Here is a 27,695-nt window from a genome sequence, read left to right as displayed (position 1 = left end):
TTGTGTTGCACACGTAACTACGAGTATAAGTATTTTTCACAAATAACGTAGTGTGGTCTGGTGAAGTGAAAAGTGTTTTACTACGTTATTTGTGAAAAATACTTGTTGTAGTTACGTGTGCAACACAACCAACACAACAGCTCAGCATTATGCGGAGAATGGAAGTACCTGCCACACGAAAACATGACAAGCTACCTGTAGTAATTAACACACAGGTGAACCAGAAAATTCATGCACACCAAATGTAAAGAATAAATAAAAACTAAAACCCACTGATGATGGCACAGTGGTGCCGAAACATGTTTGGGTACTGAGAAAAACGGTCTTTTGCAGAACTGTCGGACCTCACATCCAACAAATTTCAGGTATTACCTCTCACCACGGACAACGTGATAGCCGACAGCCTACACTTAACAACCGTTTGCGTAGACTTGTCACTGCTAACATACAAGCAACAATGGGTAAATAAACCGCAGAAATCAATGGCGGACCTGTGCGAGGTTCTTCATCTCCCAGCACCTACTACTAGGAACGTAGGTATGTCTTTCCTTAATGTATTTTCTAAGATAAGTCGTAGGGTCAGTATTGCCTCACGTGTTCCAACATTCCTACGGGACCAAACTGGTCTTCCCCGAGGTCGGCTTCTACCAGTTTTTCCATTCGTCTGTAAAGAATTAGTGTTGGTCTTTTGCAGCAGTGGCTTATGAAACTGATAGTTCGGTAATTTTCACATCTGTCAACACCTGCTTTCTTTGGAATTGGAATTATTATATTCTTCTTGAAGTCTGAGGGTATTTCGCCTGTCTCATACATCTTGCTTACCAGATGGTAGAGTTTTATTAGGGCTGGCTCTCCCAAGGCTGTGAGTAGTTCTAATGGAATGTTGTCTACTCCCGGGGCTTTGTTTAGACTTAGATCTTTCAGTGCTTCAGTTAAGGTAGTGCAACGAAATGTGGCGTTAATGGGCTGTGGCAACAGATGGCAGACGCGAGTGCCTCTGCTAACAGCACGACATCGCCTGCAGCTCCTCTCCGGGGCTCGTGACCGTATCGGTTTGATCCTAGACGGCTCGGAAACCTTGGCCTGATCAGATGAATCTCGATTTCGGTTGGTACGAGCTGATGTTAGGGTTCGAGTGTGGCGCAGGCCGCACGAAACCATGAACCCAAGTTGTCAGCGAGGCATTGTACAAGCTAGTGGTGGCTCCATTACGATGTGGGCTGTGTTTACATGGAGTGGACTGGGTCCCCTGCGCCAACTGAACCGGTCGTTGACTAGAAATGGTTATATTCGATTACTTCGAGACCATTTGCAGCCATTCATGGACTTCATGTTCCCAAACAACCATGGAATTTTTATGGTTGACAATGCTCCATGTCACCAGGCCACAATTGTTCTTGATTGATTTGAAGAACATTCTGGACAATTCGAGCGAATGATCTGGGCACCTATCAAACGTTTATGGGATATAACTGAGAGGTCAGTTCGTGCCAAAATCCTGTGGCAACACTGTCGCAATTATGGACGACTATAGAGGCAGCACGGCTCAACCTTTCTGCAAGAGACTTCCAACGACTTGTTGAGTCCCTTGAGTCCCTGCCGTGTCGAGCTGCTGTACTACACGGGCAAAAGACGTCTGACACGATATTGGGACGTATCCTATCACCTTTGCGACCTTGTTGTGTTTTGTATCCCGCCTGGTAGGCGGCGCAAGGGTTGCTCCTGTAAACTGAAGGGTAGGCCGAATGTAGGAAGCGAGTAGGAGCAGGAAAAGGTGAAATGCTTCGGTACTGCGTACAGGTTAAAACTCTTTTATTGAGGTATGAACATATACAACGGATACATAATGACGAGAATACCTAACTTTGCACTGAGGAGCACGTAGGTGCCAAGCCGGATGTATCAAAGTTCACAAAAGTTACACAGGCAAAATCTGTCGTGGCTCGCCCACTATGAAATAGAAACATTGTTGGTTGGTCGTCTACTCGGAATCAAATGAGCTGAATCTGGAGCGGCGCTCGTAGACCTATACAGCGCCGGCTAGAGGGCGCTGTCGTCGGTGTCTTAGTGCTAAACTAAGAACTTGTACCTACGCCGTGGCATCGTAGCTATCGATACCACAGTGTGCACTAGCTGATCAAAAATATCCGGATACCAATACGTATTTCGGAATTCACCAATGTCACGAGTGATGTACTCGCCACTATGAAAGAAGTGGAGAGTTTTATGTTGCCAGAAGCGAAGCAGTAACAACAGAATGTGTCGGTCAGGAAAGCTGAGTGGCTTTGAACCTGAGTAACAAATCCATCAGCGACAACTCAATCCTTCTTAAGCTACGCAAGTCGGCTGTTGGTGCCTCGATTGTGAAGCGGAAAGGCAAAGAAAAAATCATAGCTGAACCGATACAAGGTAAACCTCATGTGCTGACGGGTAAAGATCTTCGAAAACTACAGAGTGCGGCTGTAAAAAATCGTAGAAAATCAGCAGAAGGAATCACTCGTGAGTTTCAAAATGCTGCCGACAGTATAGCTAGTAAAATGACTGTGTGTACGGAGTTAAAAAATGGGATAGAACGCTCGAGCAGCTCCTCATAAGTCATATTTCTGCAGTCAGTGCTACACGACGCTTGAGGTGACGTAAACAGCAGCGCCAGTCGACAGTGGATGACTGCCAACGAGTGATTTGGGGCGATGAATCCTCCCTATACCATGTGACAAACCGATGGAAGGGATAGGGTTTGGCGAATACCTGGAGTACGTTTCTGCCATAATGTGTAGCGCCCAACAAAGTGTATATTCAGGACACATACGAATTGAAAATCATTCTAGTGACAATACGGTTCCCAAGCTGTGATATCCACTGACAGAAGCAACCAAGACAAAAGACAGGTTGCTATGTTCAGGCACCTCGGAAAGGGCAACCCGTAATCGGCAGGGTGGTTGGCTGTTGGGGTGCTACTGGCATGAAGGAAGATGAAATAGGAGCAGGCGACAAGATATTGGAAATCCGCGCCTCATGACAGAACTTGGCTGCTGTAGGCCTGCCCGCTCTGTTAGGAAGAATGTGCAGCGACCTGTGACAGACAAGACGACAGAATACAATGCTGATGTACGTTCAAGTGTTTTGGAGCATATCCTTCAACGCACTGTGTTGCCCATCAGGCTCCGCAAAAGCAGTGCCGTATGTTCCCATCTTCACCTAACAACATCGACAATTACGAATGCAGAGATTGCGTCGGGGAACAACGGAAATGTGTGACCTTGTCGGAAAAATGCAGTTTTTTCTTACACTGAGTCAATGGTCATGACCAGCAAACAGGCAAAATGCTGCTCAAAACATGCAGTGCGCCATGGACACAAGCCAATGGGCTCTGGGGGACAGTCACCTGAACACCATGGCATCTGAGGTAGTAATCGAAGTTGGCATGAGAGCTATGGATTACATGAACATGATTCCGTACCTAATGTATTTTGCAGCGGCGATGGCATCTTTCAGCACGATAACAGTCCGTGTCTCGGCTAAAATCGTGTCACAGTCAACTGGAGTTGATTTCTTAACCAGAACATTCACCTGATCTAGAAATTGTCAAAAGGGGAATGCCAAGGCTCAGTCTAGATATAGTGGTCGCCAGTGAAGTGAAATGGAAAGAAGACAAGGATTTCTGGTCAGAAGAGTACAGGGTAATATCAACAGCAGCGGAAAGCAGTATAAAAGGAGTAAGATTCGTTATAAATAGGAAGATAGGGCGGAGATTGTGTTACCCTGAACTGTTCAGTGACAGTGTTGTTCTCAACAGAATCGGCAGAAAACCAGTACTGACTTCAGTAGATTAGGTACACATTAGTAGTGGGACAAATTTTGTAAGGCCCCACTCTGCATTGTTACTAACTTTATTCAAGATGGACGATCCAAAATGGTGTCCATGGATGTGGCAACGTTGCAGTGACGTCATGGCGGGACATTCAGATATTGGCTGGAAAATAGGTCTGTTGGGCTACCTCCACTAATCTAACCCCCTCCCCCTCCCCTTCCCCACCCCTTCTCTCCCCCATCTGGAAATTGGCCAGGAAAGTACTGTCTTTGTCTAGCTGCAGGACTGCGAGGTCGGATACAATTGTTTACTGTGTTCAATGGATGAGATGCCTGTGCTGGAGAAGGAGGACTATATTAGCTGTAGCCATGCGTGTGGGGACTGTGTCGATAGCAACGATATTTGGTGAAGACGAATGCCTTTCATGAAATAATGAAGACGCAGCAAGATGGGGATAAGCTACACTTTGCAGTTCATACTGATAAACGTGCGTGCTGTAACTGTAGATCATTCAATAGAAGTCCTATCAGTCAGTCCACCGCGGCACAGGAGGCAAGATGTTGACCCAATCTGGCACATGGCCTCTTTCGATGGGTGCGCCAGCTCACAGCTCGGCCGGAAGGTAGCTGCAGGGCCGCGCACTAAGCACTTCTTGTCGCGTCGAAAATACCTGTGGCCCTCCTCCTTCTCCTTCTCATCCCTGGCGCACGGATACCCCTTCTCGTTGAACACGAACTGTATCAGGAGTTATTACATCGAGTGTTGCGAAATATTGACACTTACATAACTTGAAGATGTCACAGGGACTAAATATACCACTGCACAGAGAGAGAGAGAGAGAGAGAGAGAGAGAGAGAGAGAGGGAGGGAGGGAGGGAGAGAGACAACCTTGCAGGTGAAACGAGAATACTTAAACAATTGCGCGTTTTATCACGAGGCATGCCACCACCGTAACATTTGAACATGGTCTCTAAAAAGATCACTTGTGAAACCATCCCCGAGACATTTTGCACGTTTTTGTGGAAAATTCCCTTGTCTTTGAGCACGAGCTGCTTCAGGAGTTACTAAATCCAACTGAATTCCTCTCTAAACGCACTTTCAAAAAGACTGCTACACAGTAGTTTGCTAGCTACGGTTTTGCTATGTATATTGCCACAAAAAGATCGCGGCACGCTTGTGAAACCTGCCTGAGACACTTCACACACTTTTGAGGGAAACAGATCCCGAAACCGATATCAGCTGCAATATCTGATTTTACACTCCGGAACGACGATTTTTGGAAGTCGAAATAAGTATCTCTATAACTCTAAACAACATGCTCACCACATTTTGATTCTTAGCTGCTTCTTTGAAGGTACTGCCAGAGAGAGAGAAAAAATTCTGAGTCCGACAATTGCTGTGTGTACATCACTTTTGTGAAACGTTGAGTGGGTTTAGTTTTGTACGAAGTTTGTCCAGAAAGTAAGTTTCGATCGGTCGCGAAATGGAAACCACAGTGAGAACCAGAAACGTTTTATTTGCAACAGTTAGGTACACCTTCCACCTACTTCTCCACATAGTCGCCGCTCCAACTTCGAGTGTTGTCGGAGTGTTGTATAAACTTTCCAATATCCTCGTCATAAAAATCAGCCGCCTGTGCTTTTGGCCAGTTATCTGCACTGGTCTGCAGCTCGTTGTCTGTGGAAAAATATTGTCTTCATAGCCGGCAGTTCTTGTGAGCAGAGATAAGACTCAGGGGGAGCCAATTACGGACTGTATTATGGGTGATTAAACACTTCTCATCGGAAACGCTGCAGGAACGTCTTCATTGCCCTGCACTGAGCGGCCGAGAATTAGCGTAAAGAAGGAACTGCTGACAGTTGTGTTATGTGGGCTGCATGACACAGGCGAAATCTCTAACCAGGCCCTCATACTTGGCGGGAGACGTTATTCCCTACGCATCTTTACGTGCTCACTGTTCACTCAGAAATGAAAAGAGCGACGCAACATGATCGACGGGCGTATTAGAGACACTGCCCAACACACTTGTCCAAAGCTTTACTGGATTTTCCCAGTGGTTTCCATTTCGTGACCGATCGGAACTTACTTTCTGGGCCGGCCGTGGTGGCCAAACGCTTCTAGGCGCTTCGGTTCAGAACCGCGCGACTGCTACGGTCGCAGGCTCGAATCCTGCGTCGGGCATGGATGTGTGTGATGTCCTTAGGTTAGTTAGGTTTAAGTAGTTCTAAGTTCTAGGGGACTGATGACCTCAGATGTTAAGTCTCAAAGTCTCATAGTGCTCAGAACCATTTGAACCATTTTTACTTTCTGGACAACCCTCGTATATGCTGCTGCTGGAGTCAGGGACGTTATTTTTCCTCACTTCTCGATGCACACACTGGTGCCTTCTAAGCACAGATGGGAAAATCAGAACAATTCGAAGCCTGTTCTACAGACGAGAAAAATGGCTGGAATTTTTGGTGTCCTACAGCTTCTGGTTTGGAAATTGGAAATTTGTGGTAAGTTCCTATGGGACCAAACTGCTAAACTGCTGAGGCCATCAGTCCCTAGGCTTACGCACTACTTAATCTAACTTATGCTAAGGACGGAGGGGGGGGGGGGGGGGGAGCCACGGGAACTGTGGCAAGGTGCTTCAGACCCTGCGGCTACCTTGCACGGGTTTCTGGTTTGGAGATACTCTAAAGCCACAATGGCAGCTGAGGGACAGCATTGCGCCAGAGGTGGATGGGCTGCTTGGATGTGCCTCTGAAAACTCGAAAAAAGAAGACATCACATAGATATCCCCAACCAGGCTGTAGAGGCTCCCATGCCCCACATAAAGGATGTCTTGTGAATAAAACATTCTGATTGCTTCTTACTGAATTTACCCGCCACACTGCTATTCCTGCCGGTGTGGGAGCATTGTCTACTATTTTCTGCAGACGAGAGTTTCAACCACAAAACTATTATGTACGGATCGAAAATAAAAACATACAGCAGTCATAGTGCAGTGACAGTTAAACCCTGAAAAAGTGGTCTACAAATCATAAAATACGGAAATTGTACCAAATACACTTCCTCAATTACAGTGCTCTACTATTATCGAGGAAAGCTTGAATTTTTCGGTGTGAAACCTGCCAAACTGCTGTTGTTGTGGGCGTGGGAGCACTGTTCGCCGTATTTTTCTGCAGACAGACCAATAACGAGACTTTCAGTGACAAAACTATTTTGTACAGATCGGAAGAAAACATAAATGAGCCATATTGCACTGACAGTTAAACACTGCAAAAGTGGTCTACTGATCATGAAATACAGAGCCTACTGCCAAAGACACTTCCTCAGTTACACTACTCTGCTATTGTTGAGGAAGCATTGAATATTTCAGCGTGAAACCAATCTCCCGCCTGGTTATATCACTACAGCGATGTAGTAAACACACAATTAGTACACCGCACCATAGAAAATCATCATTTGTGCAAGGCTGGGATGGTTCCCCTCGGCACAAAGGCGTTACTGTTTCTGGACCTGACCTGCTTGCTTGCTTGCTTACTGCCGTGCTTTCCACATCCATCTCCATACTCTGGGGTTACAAGAACACATGTATTTTCACATGGTTTGCCAGAGTATCATACCATTTATGCAACAGTTCTCGATATCAAGCACATAGTAATATAGCTTCCATAGCAGTATCGCATGCACAGTATAATTCCGAAGATAAAGAGTGGAAATTATTTCTCTAGAAACCCGAAACTCTGGGGAGGTGCAGCAAGGTGGAACGTGCTGCAAACCTCTGAGTAAGTAGAAACTTCTGTCATCTGCAAAAATCTTTACATGAAAACTCGAAAAACTAGAGGAAATGGTAATTCTACTCATGAATACTGAAGCCAGTGACAAAACAAATTCCACATCATCAATCTACTTTACAGAGTCAAGTAAGGCGTTTCCCACGTCTAGAGAACCAGCTAATCTCTCTTTCACCATCTAGATGCACACAAGACAAACCACAATCAATGTTGACTCAACCAAATAATGACGGGAAATGTGTAAAAGCAATCAACCGGACAATTTACACGGGAGGGAATAACTGTCCAGCGCAAAAACGCACTCATATTGCTTGTGTTTCCCATTGCATTTAGACGAGTCTGTAGATGGAGTTCGTACACCTCAAGTTATCGTTTTTGTAGGACTGACGTTTGGGGATTTCAGTTTAAAAGTAGAGTTGCTTACAATTGTGACGTTGAACGACACTACCCAAGGAGAAGATATTTACAATGTAGTGAAAATCCTTCATTTCTGAATATGATTTGCCAATTCAGAAACTTGGATCTGTTACTACTAATGGAGCGCCATGCATGGTAGGTAAACACAAAGGATTTGCTACATTGTACGCAAACGACAAACCTATCCCGTCTCTCTTTAAGTACCATTGTATCGTGCATCAGCAACGTTTGTGGACATATTTTGAAAATGAGAAGAAAGTTTTAAGAGCTATTAGAAAAACTCGATAGCCATTATGAAGACCTGTTGCAAATCGAAGTTCGATGACCGAGTAGAGGTATGGTTCTTCTGCCAGCAATTAATCTTCTGCATCTGAAAGGGAGGAATATTACTCTCAATTATATTACTTGAACTGGTTGCTGGATCTGGCATTTGTAACCGAGATGACAGTTAAACTGAATGAGTTAAACTCTTGCGTCTTTTATAAAGTGTTTCAGGCAAAAAAATTGACCATTGGACAGCACAGTTACAGAAATTAAATGTGTAATACTTTACCCAAATACAGTCAGAACTGTCGTATCAACAAATCTCATTGGAACAAGAAGCTGCAAAGAAGTATACTACCAACCTGACATCACTGAAGACAAACTCTGAAAAGCGATTTTCAGATTTCAAGGCCATGGAACCTGTTCTAGCTTCCACAGAACAACCTTTCTAAAATGTGGATTTGGAAGATATTTCATGTAAAGTGGGTATTCCTTTCTCTTTCAGTGAGGGTTGAAGAGGAAATAATTCTATTACAAAATTACATTTCCTTAAAGTCAGAATAAAATGACGGTAAATTTTGGATATTAATGAGTGTATGAACCTGCCCTAACATTATAAAAGTGGCATCATATGTTTTATCGTTTTTTGATCAACTTATCTATGCGACGCAGTGCTTTCAACGACAAACATAAGGAAATCTAAGTGTAGAAATGCTGTCTAATCCTTATCTTTCAGACTGTGCAAGGTTACGCTTTGACAAATTACTTAGCAGATTAAAATAAACTTGCAAATGATACGCAAATACAGGTATCTCACTTATCTTTTTCAACACTATGATTGTGTATATTATATTTTTTTCACGTATGTTGTATCTCGAAAACTGAGTAGTAGACCTACAACAACTTTTGATGGAGAGGAAATTACCTTTTCTGTAGTTCGTGTAATTAAAATCGTTAATCTTAGCTACAGTGTTGTCTTGCGATTAAACCTTTATGAGTTTTTAGGTCAGCAGATCTCAAAATGGACTAAACTGCTCGTTGTAAATCCCTGCTGTAAAAGTTCGAACTTCGCGTTGTAATCATCTCCCCCCTTCTTTTGTTGTTGTCACTACTATTGTCGATGGTGAAGTCTTTTAAAAAAATACGAGAAGAGTAAGATTTACAATAAATTTTACTTATCTTCTTTTGTCGTAGTTGGCTCTAATTTTTTATGCCAAGGGGTCTGATTCTAGAAGTTGAAATTTTCACGTCTTAGGTTCTCATGTTCCAACTGACGTAAATAAATTTGATGAATGGCTGTGCAGATATTTTATTTTTTATGTTTATTTGCTTCACGCTTTACAATATCAGACTGTCTTTTGAATTGTCACTTTATCAAATCCGAGATTACATTGTTCTTCCAAAATACAAAAACACGTCAATTCACATCACAGGCGTGCCTTCTGCTACTTCCTCACTCTGCAGCAATAACAATATTCCAAAAGGGTTTACAAATTTTCTTGACAAATGAATTTCTATTGATCGTGAACCAATCTCCTGCCAGGCTATATCACCACATAACACAGTGCTGTAGTAAACACATAATCCGTACTCTGCAGCATTCAAAAGCATCACTTCTGCATCCTGCATATGGCTGTCGACGACCAGACTCATGTACATATACTGCAGAGACAGATAGATCTCAGTAAATAAATAAATATATAAATAAATAAAATAAAACCTAAGCACATGCACCTTACATAGTCTGCACAGCACTAGCTATTTCCTCGCTGCGCGGGATTAGCTGAGCGGTCTAGGGCGCTGCAGTCATGGACTGTGCGGCTGATCCCAGAGGAGGTTCGAGTCCTCCCTTGGGCATGGGTGTGTGTGTTTGCCCTTAGGATAATTTAGGTTAAGTAGTGTGTACGCTTAGGGACTGATGACCTTAGCAGTTAAGTCCCATAAGATTTCACACACATTTGAACACTTTAGCTATTTCCTCGATCAGAACGCTCTCCAAACTGTTGTACAAGGGCTCGGCTGGTTCCCCTCGGCACTTTAATGGCACCACAGTTTAAGATAGGAAGTTAGATTCGGTGCAACATTTCTGAGTGCACAAGTTACAGCCAGGTTTGGGCCTGTTGACAGTTACGCTGACCTGTGGTTGCGAAGTAGAATGGAGGCCACAGGACCATCGAACCACTGAAGAGAGTAAACGTAGCGGTTTGCATGCCGTGAGTTACAGGCAGAAGGGGCCAACTGGCGCAGCATAGGTGTTGTGCGTACGTGATTCGGAGTGGCGCGGTAGCAAAACAGAGGCGCACAGCCGCGTCTAAATAGATGCTGGTTTTCTAACAAGGCATTCAAGTGTGGCAGCTCTCCTGGACGGCAGGGCATGTCACACCACCGGCTACACGCAGCAGCAGATGGGGCGTCAGTGTTCCAGTCCACGGTGGGTCGCTGGTTCGACCCTCTGAGGCCAATGTGGGGTCTGCAGTCAGCCAGCAGCGGGCCACACCACGGATTGCTACTGCGGGTAGACTTGCTGACTCCCAACACACACTGGAGGCATCCCAAGGCGAGGGCCGCAGATTCGGACGTCAGATCGCAGGCGCTTGTCGTCGCCCGCGATCTGAACCACAATGGCGAAGAACCCTGCAGTGGGCCACCTGCAGCTCCCAGCGAGCAGTGCTAAGGCAGCAGGGGTGAAGACCAGTGAGTCAACTGTCGGCGCATCCTGACGTCGTGGCTGTACAAGGTCGACACACAGCAGTGCGGGCACAGGTCGCTGAGGCAGTCATTCTGCTCTAATCCATTTCGCAGACAGTGATGCGACGTCCTCAGCATTGCGGGACGGGTGACGCAGACCGTGAGGATTACGGCACTGTAGTTGGAAACAATAAATCACTTGGAAAGCTTAGACGAGTCTTAATATGGTGCGTTATACCTCTTCCCACTACATTTGGTGTTGCTGTTATATTTGGTGTCAGAAGTGGGATGTCATCTGTACAGTACGACGTTCAAGCCAACTGCTTGCATTACAGTGGTGAGTGTTGACCAATTTTTCTTTTTGAGTATTGGACGTTTTCTTTCTTTTTTGTGTTTTTGAGTATGGCTCAGGCAGGACATTTTAGATGTTTTGCATAGGCATATTAATTTTTTTTGTCAGAATAAGTGTTACTGTGTTTGTGGCAGTAAGATGCTGTTTTTCGCATTTAATTACTTTTGTATTGGCTTGAGTAAGGTTTCACTGAGTATGATGATACTGAGGTGTAGGGAGCCGGGTTGTTTTTGTACTTAATTGTTTTATTTCAGGACTAACTGGGAATGAAAGCAACACAATGGTAGAGTCAGGGACACGAGACGTGTCGGAACCAGAAGCGGTATGGATTTTGATGGAAAAGGTAGCACAACTGACAGTGGACAATATGCAGTTTAGAAGTGAATTAACATCTAGAAGTGAGCAGGAGATTGATCCAGCTGCTGCGAGTTTGATTATTCCATTTTCTGGCAAGGCATCTGAGGATGCGCGTTCGTTTGTGGAGGACTTGGAAACTTCAGCTGTGATGAATGGTTGGTCTGATGAACAGTTGTTACATGTAGCCAAGATTAGATTAATGGGTGAAGCAAAGACATATGTTCTGAGGCCTTAAGGAAGGCAGGACAGTTTAAGCAGTTGAAGGAGGGGCTTTTACAAAGGTACAAGAAACAGAATAGCGCACGGTACTTCAGGGAGAGGTTGAGTACAATGACGAAGAGACAGCGGGAAATGGTAGAGAAATTTGCGGAGAGGATAAGAGAAATTAACGATTATAGTTACGAGTTAGGTCAGAGTGATGAAGCAAATGGCGTTCTGTTGCAGGAGGCCGAGCAAAGGGCACTTGATGTATTTTTGAGGGGGTTACCAGCGCTTATGTTGAGGAAAGTGCGTGAAGGGATCCGAAAGATTTGTATTCGGCCATTCAGCTGACAATTCAGTGTGAGGAAATAGACATGGCAACGTGGGTACATGATAGATAAACAGTGTTTACAGCGGGCATAAAATGTTTGCAAGTGTGGTCGTATGGGACATGTGCAGAGGCAATGTACCCAGTCACCGAGGGATAGAGGAAGGGATGGAAATCAGCAGCATGGAGGATGAGGAAGTGGAGTTAGTAGAGGTGGACAATCGTTAAATGGCAGAGGGGGCCAAAGACCTACCTAAGGGAGCTCCCGTTTAATTTCAATGCTACAAATACGTATGCAGAAGTGGAATGTTCAGTGGTAGGATCCATACGAATCAAAACGTTTAAGATTTTGTTGGGACAGGGCACAAGTGTCAGTAGCTGCTAAGAGTTTAATGGGACGAAGGAGTTAGAATCACCACGTTATAGGTTGCGTGGAGTGGGGGATAAGGAGTTCACACATTTGGGGTCAGTGACAGTTGACTTTCGGATAGAGAAAGTCCGATTTGACGCATGCATGGAGGTAGTATCATGGGTAAGTGAGGGCTACGACATGATCCTAGGAGTAGATTTCTTGCATCAACATCATGCGAAAATTGACCTTGGACAACGAACTGTGGAACTTGGTGGAATGTTATTTCAGCTAGGGGAAACTGTTGTTGATGCAGAGCTGTCACGAGGGGCGTTCAACGTAATGAACAAGCCAATTGAACCGCGTACATTAGCATTAAAGCTTAATTCGCATGAGTGTGTGTCTGGTGGCACCGGGAAGTCGCTTTGGGCAAGTGTGGAGTCGAATCTACCTGTGGATACAGTATGTGTTATTGAACCATTGGAGGATAATTAAAGTTTTGGGTCCATTGGGTTGTTTTCTGAAACATAGTATTGTACGCGTACAGAAGGGGAACGACGGGCGAGTGGTTCCCGTGAACGTGGATAATTTTAGTGCTGTAGACGCGAATTTGAGAAAAGGAGTTTTAGTTGCAAATTTGGATGTGCCAGATGACGAAGACTGATGATCGAGAGGTAGGCGAGCGATCAACCACTAACTGCGGATAGAACTGCATTGCGTGACAAAATTAAGCATTTGAAAGGAGAAGAAAGAGAGCATATGGAAGAATTATTGTGGGAATTTAAGGATTTGTTTTTTCTGCAAGGACCGTTGCCAGAAACTCCATTACTTCAGCATAGGATACCAACATGGAATGTAGCACCTGTTTACCGTAAACCATACAGAATACCGAGGTATTTGCAGCCGATTGTGGAGGATTCCATTGGTCAGCAGCTGGTGTAGTAAGGAGCAGATATGGACTCAGATCACCATTTAGTAATGATGAAGAGTAGGCTGAAATTTAAGATGTAGGTCTGGAAGAATCAATTTGCTAAGAAGTGGGGTGCGGAAATACTAAGGAATGGAGACACACGCTTGAAGTTCTCTGAGGCAACAGATACAGCTATAAGGAATAGCTCAGTAGGCAGTTCAGTTGAAGAGGAATGGACTTCTATAAAAGGACAACCACAGAACTTGGAAAGAAAACCAAAGGGACGAAGAAGGTAACTGCTACGAAACCATGGATACCAGAAAAAAATACTTCAGCTGCTCCATGAAAGAAGAAGTACAAAGATGTTCCGTGAAATTCAGGAACACAGAAATATAAATCACTTAGGCATGAAATAAACAGAAAGTGCATCGAAGCTACGGCGAAATGACTGCATGAAACCGAAAAAGAAGTGACTGTCGAAAGGACTGACTCAGCATATAGAAAAGTCAAAACAACCTTCGCTGAAATTAAAAACAAGGGCAGTAACATTAACAGTGCAATGGGAATTCCATTGTTAAATGCACAGGAGAGAACAGGTAGCTGGAAAGATTACAATAAAGCTTCTATGAGGGGGAGAACTTGTTTGGCGACGTGACACAAGAAGAAACGGAGTCGATAGGGAAGAGATAGTGGATCAAAAGAGAATTGGACGACTTAAGATCAAATGAGTCAGAAGAGACAACATTCTACCGAAATATCTAAAATTATTGGGGAAAGTCGCCACAGATAAGGTCTTGTACAGCCACTGCTACCCATGCCACCACCGCTTTGCCAGTTTTGTCACTTCCTCGTCGCACACCAAATTGCTCTCCATTGTCACTGACGGCTGTATGTCTCTTCATTTTGGCGTCGTGCTTGTCTGTTCTGTAGTTTCGTGCCTGTTCTGCGGTGGCGGTAATGCATCGCTAACGCTGGCGCTGGCGCCACCTGCCATTCAGGACAGGATTTTAACTGTGCCGTGAATCGCTAATTCGCAGCACAAAAGATTCCACTTTAAGAAGAAACGTCAGATTTTACAAGGATAAACTCTGAGGTGACAGAAGTCATGGGGAGCGATATGCAAATACACAGATGACGGTAGAATCGCGTACGCAAGGCATAAAAGGAAAGTGCGTTGGCGAAGGCGTCATTTGTACTCTGGTAATTTGTGTGGATATGACTCCGACGTGATTATGGCGTCACGACGGGACTTAACAGTCTTTGAACGCCAAATGGCATTTGGAACTAGATACATGGACATTCCATTTCGGAAACTGTTAGGGAATTCAATATTCCGAGATCCACAGTGTCAAGAGTGTGACGAGAACATCAAATTTCGGGTATTAACTCTCACCATGGACAACACAATGGTCTACAGCCTTCACTTAACGACCGAGAGCAGCCGCGTTTGCGTAGACTTGTCAGTGCCAACAGACAAGCAACACTGCACAGAAAACCGCAGAATCAATGTGGGACGCACAACGGACGTGTCGGTTAGCACAGTGCGACGAAATTTGGCGATAGGAGGCTGTGGCAGCAGACGACCGAACGAGGCCGCCTGCTGCGCCGCTCCTGGCTCGCGACTACATCGGTTGGTCCGTAGACGATCGGAAAACTGTGTCTGGGTCACGTGAGTCCCGATTTTAGTTGGCAAGAGTTGATGTTAGGATTCGAGTGTGACGCAGACTCACGAAGCCATGGATTCAGTTTGTCTACAAGGCACTGTGCAAGCTGGTGGTGGCTCCGCAATGGTGTGAACTGTGTTTACATGGAATGGAGTGGGTGGTCTGGCCCAACTGAACAGATCATTGACTGGAAATCGTTATTTCCACTCTCTTGGAGACAATTTACAGCCATCCATGGACTACATGTACCCAAACAACTATGTCATGGCACCTGGTCACAGTTGTTCGCGATTGATTTGTAGAACATTCTGGACAATTCGAGCGAATGATTTCGCAACCCAGGTCGCCCGACATAAATCCCATCGAACGTTTATAGGACATAATCGAAGATCAGTTCCTGCACATCATCCTGCACCAGCAACACTTCCGCATTTATGGACGGCTGTAGGGGCAGAATGACTCAGTATTCTGTAAGGGCTCCCAAGGACTTGTTGAATTCATGTCACTCCGAGTTACTGAACTACGCCGGGGTAAAGGAAGTCCGGAACGATTTTAGGAAGTGTATCACGACTTATGTCCTGTCAGCGTTAATGGGTGTACAGATATATGGAAACACGACAAACACAACACCTTACCATCATCAATAAGATGTAGGAAAATGGTTGGCATTCAAAAAAGCTTCCAGTCTTCTCCTGTACGATTTTCGTGTGAAGTTTATACATTTCTTCCTGCAAAATAGCGGAAAGTTCGGGTAACGAAATGGATGGGATTGCACACCCTTCTCTAAAAAGTAGGCCACAAAGGCTCAATAATATTGGAATCTACCTACTTTGGTGGTCAGGGGAGGTGCGACAATTCATCCCCATGCTCACAAAACCAGTCCTGGATGATATGAACTTTATGAATAGAGGCCCTGTCGTCTTGGAACACATCATCACCATCGGGGCACAAACATTTTACCATGGGACAGGCCTCATCAGCGTTGGCAGTAATATGATGTTGCAAGTGATCATGGACACCATGGAATATCAAAATATGGCTTCCTAAACCATTACCGAATCCTCACCGTGAAACAAGACTCATTTGACCAAATGACACCCTTCCATTGCTCCATGCTCCAAGTTTTATGGCTTCGGCATCACATTTTCCGTAACAGGCATTTGTATCAGTGATGTGTTGTTTTGGAATTCCAGCGCGCCCTACAATAACCAGCTCCTGGAAGTCTCTTCGTGTTGTGTTAGTTTTGACAGTGTTCGCAAGTGTGATATTCAGTTCTGCAGTGACTTTTGCAACTGCTATCCTCTTATTATTCGTCACAATCCTCTTCAATGGCGGTCTGTCACGATCACTTAAGACACACTTTCGTTCTCGTTATGACTTAGAGGATGATGTTTTTCCACTTACTCTGCATGAGGTATAATCCTTCCATACGGTGCCTCTTGAAACACCAAACATGGTTGCCTTGATTACGGAAGCAGCCACCATAAAAGCATCAAGAATTTGCCCGGTTCACATTCTCTCAGTCCTGACATAATGCACTCGCGACTACACAGAACTCTGTTGTCACCTCAACTGACACTTGCAATTTACTAGGACTTTGCAAAGGTGCCGTTCACAATCAAATACAACAGCACAACGTGCTGAATTCATACTCAAAAACACGTTTCTCGCGGTTTTTCCGTGTTTTTATTTCCAACTCCTGGAGCTTTTAAATGTATGCAGATAAAATTTTGGAACACTTTTTACGGTTACTTTTACGATCGAAGATTTCATTTATCTTTCATGTATTTTCAATGTTCCCTGGATTAGATGCACTCCAAACATCCAGGCTATAGTCAAACTTGCCCCAGATTTCTTATAGAATGGAGTTATCGGATTTACTGCTGTTGCTATACAGCATCGCAATTTGCCCAAAATCGTCCGAAGGAGAAAGTGATGATAGATGGAGCCTTTCATTAAGCTCCGCAAAAATGAATTACATAACATGAGGTGGGACAATCTTGAACGCCAGTGAGGCAATATGATTTGAAAGGCTACAGGCGGCCCTGCGAGTAACCACTTTAACTAGTAACCTTCCATTTGTCTGCCTGGCCCATGTGTCTGCAAAATTGATTTTGCCCTTAGACAGTGGTTGTTATTTTAACCTGTATTTAGAGGATATTACGTTTATCAGAATCTAAATGAACCTGAACGCTGAAATAATTTAATGAAATCGTGGCCCTGTCATTATTGTAGTCAATTATTGATGGCTGATTAATATATCAACATAGGATTGATTTTTTACAAAAAATTATCGCAAAAGTTTATTGATCACAAAATAGGACAAACAGTACAAGTTAATCATTATGGTAAATAAATCATGAACTGATGGCAGCAGAAATATGCAACAGCACTTAACACCTCCATGTCTGGTCGCTAGTTGACAAAGACTAAGGTTTGACTGACTGAACTATTTACTCTCCCTCAAAACATGGATAACGCCATTTGAAATTACCTAACGCTGAATAGACTTTGATGGATTTATTCCACCCATATGTTATACTACGTTAGTGCAAAATGGTTCAAATGGCTCTAAGCACTATGGGACTTAACATCTGAGGTCATCAGTCCCCTAGACCTAGAACTACTGAAACCTAACTAACCTAAGGACATCACATACATCCGTGCCCGAGGCAGGATTCTAGCCTGCGACCGTAGCAGCAGCGCGATTCCGGACTGAAGCGCCTAGAGCCTCTCGGCTACAGCGGCCGGCTACGTTAGTGTAGCTGAGAACAAGTGGCGAGACTGTGATTCTGTCTGGCCTAACAAGCCGAATTAGCAATACTACACCCCTTTCACGATGTGTAGCTCTGTCTCAGGTGATGGTCGTGGTGCGAGCATCTGTGGAGTAGCGATGTGTTTCGCCTGCTATTTGTTATCGCGGGCACAAAACACGCAAAGTCGCTGCTGGAGATCTTCTAGACGGATCGCAATTACTCTCTGTTGGAGCCCTGAAATCTAGGCAGATTCCAGCATGGAACAGTCCCATTCGCCAGTCATATCATGGAACAATTTGACTCACATATACGGCAGTGTGCATAAGGAGATCAAATGTCAAGATGGTGGACCTGACACAAATAAGATTGCCCTCAGCACAGCGAGTTGTCCGAGATGACTGAGATCTACACTGTCAGTACAACAAAGCCCTCACCACAGACTCCACAGTCAAGACCAAAGCCAATGTGATGTCATGCTCAGGATGAGTATCCCAAGTGCAACCCACTCATAACAAGAGTCAAAACCAGAAACCTCCCCAGACTGAAGCCTGTTCAGAAGACCAAGTTTCTCCATTCTTCACTTTCCACCAAACCTCTGTAATCTCCCCAAAAGCACTCATGCAACTGTTCCCACAAGGTTTCGTGCCAATTACAAGACTCCATGAACTCCATGTCTCCCCTCTAACTCATCTGTTCTACCCATCAGCCAGTTATAATCAAAGTTATCAGTATTGGAGAAGCAGCCAATCTCTGACTCATAAATTACCTTGCAGAGAGGAGGAGACGTTGTGCTTCCGACTTGTTTTTTTCCCATGGCCACTTTAGGCAGCGTGTTTTGAGTTTCTGTTGAGCCCCAGAGTGAACAACACATTTATCACAGGGATCATTATCTGGACAGGCCGAACGTTACAGTATGTCCAACCAGGGGCCTCAGCTAATCTAAGAGAAGTGCGTTTGTGTCCCATCATAGACCATTTAAGAGCCACCATAAATCTTGCATTACATTTTAAAATTCTTTCAAAGGTCTGAGGTTTTCCAAAAAGCTCAGGAGGCAGAGGGACAACAACAGTTGATGGCTCCCTCGATAGTGTCTGATCCATGGCGAACATGGAAACTCGTGAATTTTTATGGCCGCAATTCCTGTTCATAAAGGGCATTTACGACACTGTCGAAATTCCTTGGCTAGACAATCCAAATTTCTCTTGCGACCCTGCACTTTTTTCATCTCTTCGGCCAAAATCATTGTCTGAACACCGGTGTCAGAAATTCTTGGGACCAGCGTTCTTTCCCCAGTAAGTGTTTTGAGATGTTCCTGTCCCTAATATGGCTTCCAAGCCCCAAACGTCCACTGCAAGATTTACTGTTAAATGACCAAACTGACTGCTTGTTCTCAACTCCAGAAAATACTGATCGAAGGAAAGCCACCATAAAGATCCTGCACGCATTATCAATGTACATGCCCTCATCAGTGCCTGCTCATGTTGATAATTTCCTGTCGTCTCACAAAAATAATGTCTTGAGTGTAAAATCAACATTAAAGAATAGTTTTGAATGTGAAAAGTAGTGAGAGTGAATTGTCCTCTCTCAAGATACGTACGCTCTTTATGGCATATCCTTCGTTGAGGCTGCATGGAGATGCCGTACTGCACTCTCTAGGAGAATCGCACCGCACTTTTGTAAGTGAGTTGCACCTGCTGGATCGGAGAATGCGAAACGGCTTTTGTTGCTATGTTATCGTCATTTCGACGCAGTGCTCATTGGATAACGGAGGAGTACGTGAGTGATATAGCTGCACCACAGAGGCCCTCACCAGCAACTACATGAAGTGGCAGCTTACAACTGGCACCAAGGTAAACTTTTATTTTTGATGTGTCACTTAAAATGCACCCCAAGTTTGTTTCGTGTAGTGGACTGAATCTGTTAGAAACACCCTGTGTTATAGTACAATGCTTCCAACCTCTGGAGACTTGAAAACTGCTGGATCAACACCACTGTTTCACCAGTGCGAAATACCTCTACTTCACCTGCTTCAGTGAGCTTTGTGAGTGGCAGATTGCACTCCGAAATTCAAACGCAATAAAAGTTCCGCAACGTATATAATTCATATATGGGAAGAGGGTTACCCTAACGTTGATTTCCAGATATTGGTATTCCCATAATTTACTCTAAACTAACTTCGTGAAAGGCATTTCCTAATTACAAGGCAAAAGCTTGGCGTAGGTAAATCCCAATGTTGTTGTTGTGGTCTTCAGTCCTGAGACTGGTTTGATGCAGTTCTCCATGCTACTCTATCCTGTGCACGCTTCTTCATCTCCCAGTACCTACTGCAACCTACGTACTTCTGAATCTGTTTAGTGCATTCATCTCTTGGTCTTCCTCTACGATTTTTACCCTCCACGCTGCCCTCCAATACTAAATTGGTCATCCCTTGATGCCTCAGAATATGTCCTACCAACCGATCCCTTCTTCTATTCAAGTTGTGCCACAAATTTCTCTTCTCCCCAATTCTGTTCAATACCTCCTCATTAGTTACGTGATCTACCCATCTAATCTTCAGCATTCTTCTGTAGCACCACATTTCGAAAGCTTCTATTCTCTTCTTGTCTAAACTATTTATCGTCCACGTTTCACTTTCATACATGGCTACACTCCATACAAATACTTTCAGAAACGACTTCCTGACACTTAAATCTATACTCGATGTTAACAAATTTCTCTTCTTCTGAAACGCTTTCCTTGCCATTGCCAGACTACATTTTATATCCTCTCTACTTCGACCATCGTGAGTTATTTTGCTTCCCAAATAGCAAAACTCACTTACTACTTTAAGCGCCTCATTTGCTAATCTAATTTCCACAGCATCACCCGACTTAATTCGACTACATTTCATTTTCCTCGTTTTGCTTTTGTTGATGTTCATCTTATATCCTCCTTTCAAGACACTACTGTCCATTCCGTTCAGCTGCTCTTCCAAATCCTTTTGCTGTCTCTGACAGAATTTCAATGTCATCGGAGAACCTCAAAGTTTTTATTTCTTCTCCATGGATTTTAATTCCTATTCCGAATTTTTCTTTTGTTTCCTTTACTGCTTGCTCAATATACAGATTGAATAACATCGGGGATAAGCTACAACCCTGTCTCACTCCCTTTCCGACCACTGCTTCCCTTTCATGCCCCTCGACTCTTATAAATGCCATCTGGTTTCTGTACAAATTGTAGATAGCCCTTCGCTCCCTGTATTTTACCCCTGCCACCTTCAGAATATGAAAGAGAGTATTCCAATCAACATTGTCAAAAGCTTTCTCTAAGTCTACAAATGCTAGTAACGTAGGCTTGGCTTTCCTTATCTATTCTCTAAGATAAGTAAATCCCGATATTTATTGCAAATTATTAGCGTGCACAAAATGATAAAGAACATTATAAGCTTCGTAAAAAAGCACACAAAAAATGTCGAAGTGAGAAATGAAATTATGTGATAGTAAGCAATGGTGCGGATAGTAAAGATAATTTGACAGGAATGGGTTTTATGAAAAATCAATTTCCTGACGCACTAACTCTGCACAAAAGTACCACGAAATGAAGCCAGTGATTGCATGGTTGTGCCAGAAAGAGAAAATGAGATTATACTAACGGTGCCTGTCCGCCTGATCATGAAAAGCCAGCGTGATTTTTATTGAAATGGTAGCAAACGTTTAGCTCTGTTCGGCCATACGATGCTGCACGATATTCTCACCATTATGCACGGATGGACGAGTAGACTCGTTGTTGCAGATGGATGCTTCGTCCCAGTCTGCTCCGCAAGGGAACTCTGTCTGTCTACCTATATGTCTGCAAAAAGCTGTCTGCAATCAGAGTGCCATCAGGATGAAGTCTCCTATCAGAGAGAAGTCTACTTCAAAAATGCTGATAGAGAATGAGAAGAGGACACGTCCCCTGTGCATGCTTTGCTCAGTATCACCAAGAAAAACATCACCTATCAATCAGCACGAAGTTCGCTTCAGGCTAGCCCGTGTTGTAATTTTTTATATCGTTAAATTCTATCACTATTGGCTGAGTAAAATCGTTCTCCAATCGTGCATTCTCCCACCTGTGCCGTTTCGAGAATTACACAGAAAAGCAGGCCTTCATCAGACCCTCGTGTCTTTAGCTACCAATCAGTAGTCTCCCTTCACAAAAATTTTTGGACAGTGGCCAGTGATCTCCATTTCTTAGATGTCTTTTCCAGCAAACACTAGGCATAGCTTTCATGACCGCTGAATAAAGTTTTACCGAAGCTTCCGTAGCGTAAGGGCAGCATTACCGCCTGTCACACAGAGGGCCCGGGTTCGATTCCCGGCAGGGGACTAAGTGTTGTGTGATTTTCATCATCATTGACTGGCAAGTCACCGGAGTTGCGTCAACTAAAAAGGACTTGCAATACGGCGGCCGAACTCCCCCGAATGGGGCCTCCTGGCCAACAATGCCAGACAATCATTTCATTTCAAAGTTTTACCTCATTCCATCTGCCTTTCGTGAACTCGCCAGTCAGCGCACTGCCGATTGGTACACACTGTAAAACATCTATCACTATGGGACGCGAGAAATGGTTAAAATGGCTCTGAGCACCATGGGACTTCACAGCTGAGGTCACCAGTCCCCTAGAACTTCGAACTACTTAAACCTAACTAACCTAAGAACATCACACACATCCATGCCCGAGGCAGGATTCGAGCCTGCGACCGTAGCGGTCGCGCGGTTCCAGACTGAAGCGCCTAGAACCGTTCGGCCACACCAGCCGGCATGGGAGGCGAGTCGCCACAGCTGTCTTGTTAGTGTATTCGCTGTGTCCATCACTTTCCAGATTTCTCGGAAGAAGACTGCTGCCTCTAGCAACGCGGCGCCAGAGTGACAACGCAGTTCCGAACAGCTGCGTTGGATGGCCAGGAGCACCACCGCCTTGGTCCAGGTCCTGCCTTTTGAGTTGCCGCATGGGTCCCCTGGGAGCAACAGGCAGGGAGCACCAGTCACTGTCCCTCGTGTCCTGTTAGCGCCAGCTGTTCACATCTTCAACTTATGCGAGAGCACTACATTCATACTTCAAGTCCCAGTTAGTAGACAGAAAAGAATAGAAAAAAAAACAGCTTGACCTAGACAGTCATTTTTGCAATCTTCAAATCACTGGTTATAAATTTCCGACTGGTACTCAACGGCGAGATCATTTTATACGCGACTGTGTCGTCGGTAGGGAATTGCTAATAGGCACTGATCACCGAGAACATAATGACCATCTACCTAATAGCCGGTATGTTCACGTTTGGCACGGATAACAGTGGCGACGCTTCGTGGGATCGACGCAATGAGACCTTAGTTAGTTGCTGGAGGGAATTGGTACTACACAGGTCAGCTAATTCCGAGTAAATTCCCGGGAGGCGGTGATGAGCTCTAACGCCACGTTCAGTCACATCACAGATGTGTTCGATCCGATTCAAATCTGGTGAGTTGTGGGGCCAACACATCAATTGGAAGTCACCACTGTGTTCCTCGAAACAATCCATTACACTCCTGGCGTTGTCACGTGGCGCATTATCTTGTTGAAAAATGCCTCAGCAGTCAGGAAACATGATCGTTATGAACGGGTTACGTGGTCTGCAACCAGTGTACGATGCTCCTTGGTCGTCACCGTGGCTTGCACGAGCTCCACTGAATCCATGGATTCCCACGTGAATGTTGTCTAGAGCATCATGGAGCCGCCGCCATCTTGTCTCCAATCCGCGGTACATGTGTCAAGGAGCTGTTCCCATGGAAGACGACGGATTCGCTCCCTCCTATCGGCATGTAGAAGAAAGTATCAGTATTCATCAGGCCATGAAACGCTCTACCACTGCACCAACGTCCAGTGCGGATGGTCACTTGCCCATTTCAGGCGTAGTTGCCGATGTCGTGGTGTTAACACTGGCACATGCATGGATCGTCGACTGCAGAGGCCCTTCGTTAGGAGTGTTCGGAGCATTTAATGTTCAGACACGCTTGTACTATGTCCAGCATGAAAGTCTGATGTTAGTTCCACCACAGTCGGCCGTCTGCCCTGTTTTACCAGTCTGCCCAGCCTACGACATCCGAAATTTGTAATGAGGTGTGGCTGCCCAACCCTAAGTGCACTGAGTTTGATTAGTCACAAGTTCTTCGCGTGAATTAGTCAATCACATATTACTGTAGATATTTCTATGCCCGTACCAGGCCGCGAGGGATTAGCCGAACGGTCTAGGGCGCTGCAGTCATGGACTGCGCGGCTGGTCCCGCGGAGGTTCGGGCATGGGTGTGTGTGTTTGTCGTTAGGGTAATTTAGGTTAAAAAGTGCGTAAGCTTAGGGACTCATGACCTTGGCAGTTACGTCCCATAAGATTTCACACACGTTTGAACATTTGCTCATACCTGCATCTCTCTATAATGAGGTACGGTGTCAAACGCCTTTCGGAAATCTACTAGATGCCCAATCGCAGACGATGAAAGATTAGCAATCTTACCTGTTAAATTTGCTTGCCCGCGTTATCAGACTCTCTCTAGAGAGCCAGTCCCTTGCACAGCGAAAGAGATCGGTTTCAGTCAAACTACTTTCCAAAGTTATTTGTCTGGGATCATACAAATAACTTTTGAAAGTAGTTTGACTGAAACTGATCTCTTTCGCTCTTTGTCCAAACCTTTTTCCTATTTTTTCGTTATTTAATTTTCCATCTGCTGCCTGAAGTTCGTCTCATAGTCAGCCACCATGTATTCGTATCTTTGTGGTCAGCAATAAGTTTGATAGTTTTCTTCAGATCTCTTTTACTTACAGATTGAAGCAATGATAATGGTTTTCAAGTGGCCATATAAGGATCAGAAAGTTCTCCATACAATAGACCAGAAGTGTTCACAGGAGACTCAGGTGTCTGATATGGCCTAGCTTCGAAGCATCGAAATAGTTGCTAAGTAGCTATATGCCGATTGTATAAACGGTCCTGACTGGATATCAGTTTTGGTGTTAGTTCACAAAATGAACCCAGTTCACCAACACGCTATGTTGTACACACATCAAAAAGTGTGTTGCATCACCTCGGTTCCGAGAGTTTCGGAACATGTACGGTACAGAAAATTGGAATAGAGGTCAACATAAACATCATTTCCACCCTTTTTATTGCTCATGAAAACCACATGTACCACTATAAAGCAAGACCTTCAGAGGTAGTGGTCCAGACTGCTGTACACACCGGTACTTCTAATAGCTAGTAGCACGTCCTCTTGCATTAATGATGCCTGTATTCGTCGTGGCATATTATCCACAAGTTCATCAAGGCACTGTTGGTCCAGATTATTCAACACCTCATCGGCGATTCGACATAGATCCCTCAGAGTGGTTGGTGGGTCAGATCGTCCATAAACAGCCCTTTTCAATTTATAGCAGGCATGTTCGACAGGGTTCATGTCCGGAGAACATGCTGGCCATTCTAGTCGAGCGATGTCCTGAAGGAAGTTATTCACAAGATGTGCACGATGGGGACGCGAAGTGTTAACCATGAAGACGAATGACTCGCCAGTATGTTGCCGACATGGTTGCACTATCGGTCGGAGGATGGCATTCACGAATCGTACAGCCTTTACGGCGCCTTCCATGACCACCAGCGGCGTACGTCGGCCCCACATAATGCACCCCAAAACAGCAGGGAACCTCCACCTTGCTGCACTCGCTGGACAGTGTGTCTAAGGCGTTCAGCCTGACCTGGTTGCCTCCAAACACGTCTCCGACGGTTGTCTGGTTGAAGGCATATGCGACACTCATCGGTGAAGAGAATGTGATGCCAATTCTGAGCGGTCCATTCGGCATGCTGTTGGGCCCATCTGTACCGCGCTGCATGGTGTCGTGGTGGCAAAGATGGCCCTCGGGAGTGAAGATGCGCATCATGCAGCTTATTGCGCACAGTTTGAGTCGTAAACGACGTCCAGTGGCTGCACGAAAAGCATTATTCAACATCGTGGCGTTGTTGTCAGGGTTCCTCCGAGCCTTAATCCGTAGGTAGCGGCCTGAGCGAGGCATGTCATCGACATTTCCTGTCTCTCTGTGTCTCCTCCATGTCCGAACAACATCGCTTTGGTTCACTCCGAGACGCTTGGACACTTCCCTTGTTGAGAGCTCGTCCTGGCACAAAGAAACAATGCAGACGCGATCGAACCGCGGTATTGACCGTCTAGGCATGGTGGAACTGTAGACAACACGAGTCGTGTACCTCCTTCCTGGTGGAATGACTGGAACTGATCGGCTGTCGGACCCCCTCCGTCTAATAGGCGCTGCTCATGCGTGGTTATTTACATCTCTGGCTGGTTTAGTGACATCTCTTAACAGTCAAAGTGACTGTGTCTGTGATACAATATCCACAGTCAACGTCTATCTTCAGGCGTTCTGGGAACTGGGGTCATGTAAAACTTTTTTGATGTGTGTATAACACTAAACTTAGTTCAGCTGAATGAGGTTCGATATTGGCCTGAATTAGCACAAGACACACTTCGCAACACCATTAAATCGTATTGACATTTCATATTTTAATCGTACATCGTAGATAAGAAGTAATTAGCATTGAAGGGTTGGTGTTGTAAACATGGAAGAATATAAGCGGAAGAAACATCTTTAATTTCTTCAGGATACTTATCTACAGTCAAAAACATTGAAGTAGTCTGGTACCCATACAGTAAACGAAATGAAAAACGTGATTCTCAGCGCGTAACGCTCTTGAAGAGAGAATTCTGGCACTACAGCGTTGCAAATATCAAACATGTCGAAGGTAACTAAAAATACTTCTGTTGGATCCATTCAACCACTTCAAGCTGCTTATTGTATTCAAGATTTGGTCTCCCAATCTAATCCGTTCCCCCTTCCCTCTTCATTTCCCTCCATTAACAAACAGACCATTGTTTAATGTCTGAGGATGTGTCCTATCAACTTCTTGTACTGAAGTTGCACTATGAATTTTTGTTCTCCGCAATTTGATTCCGCCACTGCTTGTTTGTTATCCAGTCAATTCTTCAGCATTCTACGTTTCATGACGCTTAACAACTTGTTCATTGTACAGACTGAATAACATCGGGGATAGGCTAATTATCTGTCTCTCGCTCTTCTCATTTACCGTTTCTCTTCCGTGTTCTTTACCGAGAGAGGTGCTGCAGTGGTTAGCACACTGGACTCGCATTCGGGAGGACGACGGTTCCATCCCGCGTCCGGCCATCCTGATTTAGGTTTTCCGTGATTTCCCTAAATCGCTCCAGGCAAATGCCGGGATGGTTCTTTCGAAAGGGCACGGCCGACTTCCTTCCCTAATCCGATGAGACCGATGACCTCGCTGTTTGGTCTCCTCCCCGAAACAACCCCTCTCCCATGTTTATTCTGGCTTTGTACAAGTTGAAGATTACGTTTCGCTCCGTCTATTTTATCCCCGTTTCCTTGGAAATTTCAGTGAACGTGTTCCAGGCAATATTGTCAAATGCTTTCTCTAAATCTACAAATGATATAAACGTAGATTCGCCTTTATTCAACCTTTCTTTTAAGATAACTCGTACGGTCAGTATTGTCTAGCACTGTTCTGCATTTATCCGGGACCTGAACAGACCTTGCCCGAGGTTGGCTTCTATCAGTTTTCCCATTCTTCTGCGAATAACTCATGATTTTACAGTCATGATTTACGAAATTGATGGTTAGCTAATAAGCTCACCTGTCAAGGTCGCCTTTTTTTTTAAATGAAATTGTTACATTTGTTTAGAGTCTGTGGTAATTTCATCTTTCATATATCTTGCACATAAGTGGAATTGTTTTGTG

This window comes from Schistocerca piceifrons, chromosome 7 (assembly GCF_021461385.2).
Source record: "Schistocerca piceifrons isolate TAMUIC-IGC-003096 chromosome 7, iqSchPice1.1, whole genome shotgun sequence".
Classification (NCBI taxonomy): domain Eukaryota; kingdom Metazoa; phylum Arthropoda; class Insecta; order Orthoptera; family Acrididae; genus Schistocerca; species Schistocerca piceifrons.
The sequence above is the reverse complement of the archived record's forward strand: the minus strand, read 5'-3'. Positions refer to the sequence as shown.